This window comes from Canis lupus, unplaced genomic scaffold, assembly GCF_011100685.1.
Source record: "Canis lupus familiaris isolate Mischka breed German Shepherd unplaced genomic scaffold, alternate assembly UU_Cfam_GSD_1.0 chrUn_S343H503, whole genome shotgun sequence".
NCBI classification, from domain to species: domain Eukaryota; kingdom Metazoa; phylum Chordata; class Mammalia; order Carnivora; family Canidae; genus Canis; species Canis lupus.
The window spans coordinates 34,706-42,562 of NW_023331270.1; the positions used below are offsets into that span (position 1 = coordinate 34,706).

Below are 7,857 nucleotides of genomic sequence, written 5' to 3' on the forward strand. Positions count from 1 at the left end.
ATGACTGCTTCAATTTCCTCCCTGGATATTAGCCTGTTCAGGTTTTCTATTTCTTTCTGTTTCACTTTCGGTAATTTGTAGGTTTCCAGGAATGCATCCATTTCTTCCAGATTGCATAATTTTTTGGCACATAGTTGCTCATAATACGTTTTTAAAATCATTTGTATTTCCTTGGTATTGGTAGTGATATCTCCTCTTTTGTTCATGGTTTTATTGATTTAAGTCTTTTCTCTTTTTTTTTTTATTTATGATAGTCACAGAGAGAGAGAGAGAGGCAGAGACACAGGCAGAGGGAGAAGCAGGCTCCATGCACCGGGAGCCCGACGTGGGACTCGATCCCCGGTCTCCAGGATCGCGCCCTGGGCTGAAGGCAGGAGCCAAACCGCTGCGCCACCCAGGGATCCCCAAGTCTTTTCTCTTTTTTAAGTAAGCTTGGCTAGGGGTTTATCTATCCTATTAATTCTTTCAAAGAACCAGCTCCTGGTTTCATTGATCTGTTCTACAGTACTTTTGGTCTCCATTGCATTCTCCTCTAATATTTATTATTTCTCTTCTTCTGCTTGGTTTTGGCTTTATTTTATGTTCTTTCTCCAGTTTCTTTAGATGTAAGTTTAGCTTGTGTATTTGAAGATTTTTCCAAATATTTGAGAGAGGGTTGTGTTGCATTGTATTTCCCTCTTAGGACCACCTTTGCTGTATCCCAAAGATTTGGGGTTTTTTTCCGCAAATATTTTGGGGGTTTTTTTGTCTTGTTTTTAAAGATTTTATTTATTTATTCATGAGAAACAGAGAGAAAGGCAGAGACATAGGCAGGGAGAGGAGCAGGATTCTTGTGGGAGACCTGATGTGGGGCTCAATCCTGGGACCCTAGGATCATGACCTGAGTTGAAGCAGACACTCAACCACTGAACCGCACAGGCATCCCTATCCCAAAGATTTTGAGCAATTGTGCTCTCATTTTCATTAGTAGAATAGGTATTCTCCATGAATCTTTTTAATTCTTCTCTAATTTCCTGGTTGACCCATTCATTTTTTAGTAGGATGTTCTTTAAAATATGCACTGGATATTCCCAGTCTTTTGGTATCAGTTTAGACCTGATTTGTGATGCAGTATGTGGTCTATTTTGGAAAAAGTTCCATGTGCACTTGAGAAGAATGTGTATTCAGTTGCATTAGGATGGAATGTTCTATATATTTATGTGAAATCGATGTGGTCTACTGTGTCATTCACGGCTCTTGTTTCTTTGGTGATCTTCTTTTTTTAATTTTTATTTATTTATGATAGGCACACAGTGAGAGAGAGAGAGAGGCAGAGACACAGGCAGAGGGAGAAGCAGGCTCCATGCACCGGGAGCCTGACGTGGGATTTGATCCTGGGTCTCCAGGATCGCGCCCTGGGCCAAAGGCAGGTGCTAAACCGCTGCGCCACCCAGGGATCCCTCTTTGGTGATCTTCTGCTTAGAATATCTGTCATTTGCTGAGAGTGCCATGTTGAAGTCTTCTACTATTAATGTATTATTATTTATGAGTCTCTTTACTTTGGTTATTAATTGATATAATTTACTGCTCCCACATTAGGGGCATAAGTAGTCATAATTGTTCTTCTTGTTGGATAGACCCTTTAAGTATGATATAGTGTCCCTTTTCATCTCTTAGTATAGTCTGTGGTTTAAAATCTAATTTATCTGCTATGAGGATTGCTACTACAACTTTCTTTTGAGGACCTTTTTAAATTTCTTTTAAAGATTTTATTCATTTATTCATGAGAGACACACACACAGAGAGAGAGAGAGAGAGAGAGAGAGAGAGAGAGGCAGAGGGCGAAGCAGGCTCCATGCAGGGAGCCCAACGTGGCACTGGATCCTGGGTCTCCAGGATCACGCCCTGAGCTGAAGGCAGTGCTAAACTGCTAGAGCCACCCGGGCTGCCTCTGAGAACCATTTTAATGGTAAATTGTTCTCTGCTCCATCATTTTCAGTCTGAAAGTGTCCTTAGGTCTAAAATGAGTCTCTTGTACACAGCATATAGATGGATCTTGCTTTTTTTATCCAGTCTGATACCCTGTGTCTTTTGACTGGATCATTTAGCATATTCACGTTCAGAGTAACTATGGAAAGATGTGAATTTAGTGTCATAGTATTACCTATACAGTCCCTGTTTCTGCAGATTGTTTCTTTGGGCTCCCTCCTTTGCTTAAAGGGGCCCCCTTAGTATTTCTTGCAGAGCTGGTTTGGTAGTTACATATTCTTTCAGTTCCTGCCTATCTTGGAGGCTCTTTATCTCTCCTATTCTGAATGACAGCCTTGCTGGATAAAGTGTTCTTGGCTGCATGTTTTCTCATTTAGTACCTTGAGTATATCTTGCCAGCCCTTTCTTGCCTGCCGGGTGTCTGTGACTAGGTCTACTGTTAATCTGATATTTCTCCCCATACATGCTTGGAATCTCTTATTCGAGGTGCTTTTAGGATTTTCTCTTTTTCTCTGAAATTTGCAAGCTTCACTAGTATATGTCAGGGTGTTGACCAGTTTTTGTTGATTTTTGAGGGGGTCCTCTGTATCTCTTGGATATGAATGCCTGTTTCCTTCCCTACATTAGGGAATTTCTCAGCCATGATTTGTTTAAAAACACTTTCTAGTCCTCTCTCTCTCTCTCCATATCCTCTGGAATCCCAATAAGATGAATATTATTCTTTTTGAAACTATCACTGAATTCCCATGCCTCTCCTTGTGAGCTCTTGTTTTTCTCCCTTTTTCTCAGCTTCCTTCATTTCCATCAATGTCTTCTATGTCACTCACTCTCTTTTCTGCCTCATTAAACGTATCAGTTAGAACATCCAGTTTAGACTCCATCTCAGTTAATGTATTTTTAATTTCAACTTGATTAGATCTCAATTCTACAGTAAGAGAATCTCTAAAGTCTTTATGCTCTTTTCAAGTGCCACAAATAATTTTATAATTGTACTCCTACATTGTACCTCTGACATCTTACTTAAATCCATATCCATTAGATATTTGGCAGAGAGTATTACTTCTGGTTCTTTTTTTTGTGGTGAATTCTTCCTTCTAGTCATTTTTTCCAGTGCAGAATGGATACATGAGGAGGCAGAGTCAAAATATCAACCACGACCTAAGTAAAATACACCCTAGACAATTCCAAAGAGGTCAGAGACCAGAAATAAAAGAAAAAGAACGAAAAAGACCACAAAATGAAAAACAAAAAAATAGCAACGATTAAAAGAGGGGGGAGGAAGTAGTGGGGAAGAGAGAATATAGTCTACAGAGTGGACAAAGAGGGTGATCCTTTTGGTTCTGAGTGTATTTGTTCCGTATGTTGGAAGGTGTTAATTCCAAACTTATATAAACCAGTAAAACTTATATATTGAAACAACAACAAAAACAAAAGCAAGAAAACAAAGAGGGGGGAGGAAGAGAGAATATAATCTTACTGAGTGGACCAACATAGAGCTCCACTTGGTTCTGAGTGTGTTTGGTCTGTATGTTAGAAAGTACTAATTCCAAGATTATTAAAGAAAATGAGACAAAAAACCCCTGTAACTTATGTATCTACAAAAATTAAATTGAATACATTGAAAGGATGCAAAAAAATGAAGAATATATCTATGACAAGTAATTGTAAAATATGAAAGTCAGAAAGTAAAAACTTAAAATGAAGATAAACAAATCATAAAGAAAACAACCTTGAGTTCTGTACAGTATTTTCCCTCATCCCCGGAGTTTTCCAGGATGGCTTGGTCAGTAAAATCGCTGTTTCCCTGTTCTTCCAGCTGTTCTTTTGGGCAGGGGCCTGTTGTGCTGCTTCTAAGGTGTCTGTGCCTGGGCAGAGACGCACCAACCCTTGCCAGTTGGCCGGATTCAGTGTGAGCTGTTATCCTGTCATGCCTTTCTTCCCTGGAGGCCTCACCTCTCCAGGGTGAAGGGAAAAAAAATGGTGGCAGCCAGATCTCCAGCCCTGGCGCCAAGAGCTCCCACTACGTATTGAACTGTTTCTCAGTTCACATTGGCTCAGATCCTCCTGGGGGCAGGCGTGGGGGCACTGATTCACACAATTTGAAGGGTACGTGGTGCCAGGAGAGCTTTTGCCATCTTGTGATCTCCTGAGCTCCATCTTTTCTGGGGCTAACAGAAGATAGCTTGCTTTTGTCCGCTGCCAGGCCCTGGGACAGAGAGCACTCAGTCACTGGACTGCGCACACAGTATGTGTCTCCCAGATACCTCCAGAGGGTTGCTACATTCCAGTCCTTTACCTGGGACCTAGCATTGGCATCCGTACCTGCAATCTGACAGTGGTTTGCAGCTTGTGGCACAATTGGAGCTTTCTCCTGGGCGCCCCTATTCTTAATAGTCTCCAGAAATATTGAGACTTCACTGCCTCTCTGTGACTCTGCCCTATTTCACCACTGAGCACTTTTCAAGCAGGGAAGACTCTCACAGTAGCAGATTTCTAAAGTACTTGGTTGTGTGCTATACCACTTTCCTGCAGTGGCTTACAAAGCTTCCCTCCCCTGCTGTTTATCTGTTGATATATCTCTCTATTTCTCTTCTTCACACTCCTATTGTAAGAGTGATCACTTTTCTCTCTGTAGCATTCCAGCTATTATCTCTTTACATCTCAGGTTGAATTAATAGATTTTCAGGATAGTTTGAAGTTATCTAGGTAAGTTTGGGGGACCAGATGAAATGAGAACCTCTACTCTTCCACCATCTTGCATCAAGACATGTTTCTCTAAGCCAAAAAAGGCCATATGTAGAAAGAAGAAAACATATGAAAGAAAACAATCTCACTGGTAAAGGTAAATAGTAAATTAGCCACTCAAAAGGCTATTGTGAAGGTTAAAAGACAATAGTAAAGAGAACTACAATTATATTTTTTGTATTTTTTTTATTGGAATTCGATTTGCCAACATATAGTATAATACCCGGTGCTCATCCCATCAAGTTCCCCCCTTGGTGCCCATCACCCAGTCACCCCCTCCCCCCCCCACCTCCCTTTCCACTACCCTTATTCATTTCCCAGAGTTAGGCATCTCTCATGTTCTGTCACCCTCTCTGATATTTCCCACTCATTTTCTCTCCTTTCCCTTATAATCCCTTTCACTATTCTTTATATTACTCATATGGGTGGAACCATATAATTATAATGAATAGTTAAGGGATACACAAAATAGAAAATGTCAAATAAAATATTAAGACATAAAATATTGGGAGGGGATTAAAAGTTGCTTTTATTTTTTTAAATTGTTAAAATTTTTATTTTGATGCACTGTATGAGAAACAAACTTTTAAATCATCTGAATCTTATGGAAAATGAAACAGCAAATAAATTAGACCCATGTTAAAATAGAAGTCAGTTATATGTCCAAACTTAAGGATATAAGAGCCACAGATAAACTTAGATTCCACAGTCTTCCTTGAGCGGTCGCAGTCTTTCAAACACAACTTTGCTATGAACTAACTGGTCCAGAGCTCAACAGCACATGGGAATGTTTAACAGGGTGGTGATCAGGAACACGTTTCCTTGGTGCTGCGTTGTCCACACGCAGAATCACCTCTGCTGCTTCAGCTGCACTCAAAAGAACTTGTCGCTTCACTTGGAAACTTTCTGTTATACCCAGTACTGCCATATCTCCGATGGTACCTTCCTTCATATCCAGGACAGCAGTTGTGTTACCTTCACTGTGGGCAGCTCGCAGCTGGGCCACCAGGTCTACACTGTTGTAGCCTGTGTTATCAGCTATGATAGTTGGCAACATTCTCAGTGCTTTAGCATAAGACTCCATTGCAACAGCTTCTTTGCCTGGTGTTCTACTGGCAAGCTGTGTCACAGCATGAGCCATCAGCATCTCAGAACAGCCCCTCCATACACTGTTCTAGAATCCTTCACAGTTTGGGCAAGAACACAAAGAGCATCATGCAAAGATCTTTCTGCTTCATCTAAAATCTGTTGAGTGGCACCACCCAAAAACAATGGTACAAGCTTCACCAAGGGCTACCCCAGAAAAGTGGATAAGTTTATCTTCTCCAATCATGACTTCCTCAATAAGCTTGCAACTTCCAAGTTTCACTAGTTCTGGGTGGTCAAAGGTAGAGGCAATTTCACCACCTATAACAAGAGCTAGGCATTCCACACCTGCAAAATCTGTATGTTCGATAGCCATAACACCAGCAGCACCAAAGAGCTGTTCAGGATAATTGTAAATTAACTGCCTGTTAATAAAGCAATTTATCCCATGCTTAAGATACGTTCAACTTTCTTCTTCATTTTTTCCTTTTCGGCATATTCTATTTCACCAACCTTTGCTGTAGAATCAACTCTTACCCTGGAACCAAATATCTTTATTTTGGCTGTATCCATACCAGTATTCGCAATGAGAATTTTAGCATTTTCAATTCGCTTTGGTTGATTTACTCCAATTTTTATCCAACAGAAAGCTTTCATCTAAATAGGAATCTGCCAGACTTCCTCCTAGCTTCTTGATGACATGAATTGCCTCCAGATTACCAGAGCCTTTCAGTCTGAGAACAGCTTCTAAGGCTGAGTAAAGTGGTCTTTGTGATGAGTAAGAAGTTTTGAGGACAATGTTGTTCCCGCAATGTTCATTAAATCTTGATGGAACTTAACTTCGTCAGAACCATGATCAACTGCAGAATTCAACAGAGCCTGTCTTGCTGCCTTTGTGGCTTCTCTCCAACCCATAATGATGGTCTGTGGGTGAATCTTTTTGCAATCAAAGTTTCTGCTTCCCTTAGTAATTCTGCTGCCAGAACAGTAACAGAGGTAGTACCATCACCAACTTCATCATCTTGAACCCTTGACATATCAACTAAAACTTTAGCTGCTGGATTGTCCACACTGATGTTTTTTAGAATAGTTGCACCATCATTGGTTACCATAAGAGAAGCATCTCGTCCACTGCTTAATAGAATCTTATCCATGCCCTTAGGTCCTAGGGTGCTCTTCACCAAGTCTCCAATAACAATGGCACCAATAAAAGACAACAGCCGAGCCGTCTCCTCTCTCTCTTCATCAGCTCCAGCCTTGAAGATGTTCACAGGTGTGAGGGAAAGGGACGCCATGGTTCCGCGGCTTCGGCACATGCGCTAACCCTTCACGGCTCACGCCCGAGACCGGAGGGCAAAAGTTTCTTTTAGAATGCACTCAAATTAAAGAACTATCAGCTTTAAATATATTTATATGTTTTAATTTATATTTATAAATATATAAAAATAAATATATATAAAATTTGTATATAATGCTTACCCTAACCCTAACCCAACAGACACATGAAAAGATGCTCAACATTACTCATCATCAGGAAATGCAGATCAAACCACAAAGAAAATATCACTTCACACCTGTCAGATTGGCTGAAATAAAAAAAAAAACACAAGAAACAAGTGCTGGCAAGGATGTGGAGAAAAAGGAGACTTTGTGCACTATTGGTAGGAATGCAAACTGGTCCAGGAACTATGGAAGATGGTATCAAGATCCCTCAAAAAGTTAAAAATAGAACCATCCTATGATCCAGAAATCACAGTACTGGACTTTTACTCAAATACAAAGACACTAATTCAAATGGATACATGCACCCTTATGTTTATTACAGCATTACTTTCAATAGCTAAATTATGGAAGCAGTCAAGTGTCCATCGAAACATAAATGGATAAGTAAGAGTTGAGAGATAGATATAGATGATAGATAGATAGATAGATAGATAGATAGATAGATGATAGAGATGGAGATAAAGATAGAGATAAATAATGTAATATTATTCAGCCATAAAAAATAAAACCTTGCCATTTGCAACATGGATGGATCTAGAGATTATGATGCTAAGT

The 7,857-nt window shown here is 40.1% G+C and overlaps 1 pseudogene; it reads right to left on the reverse strand.

The window, feature by feature from the left end:
- Positions 1 to 5,461: 5,461 nt before the first annotated feature.
- LOC119879145 lies at positions 5,462 to 7,114 on the reverse strand (annotated as a pseudogene).
- Positions 7,115 to 7,857: the final 743 nt, after the last annotated feature.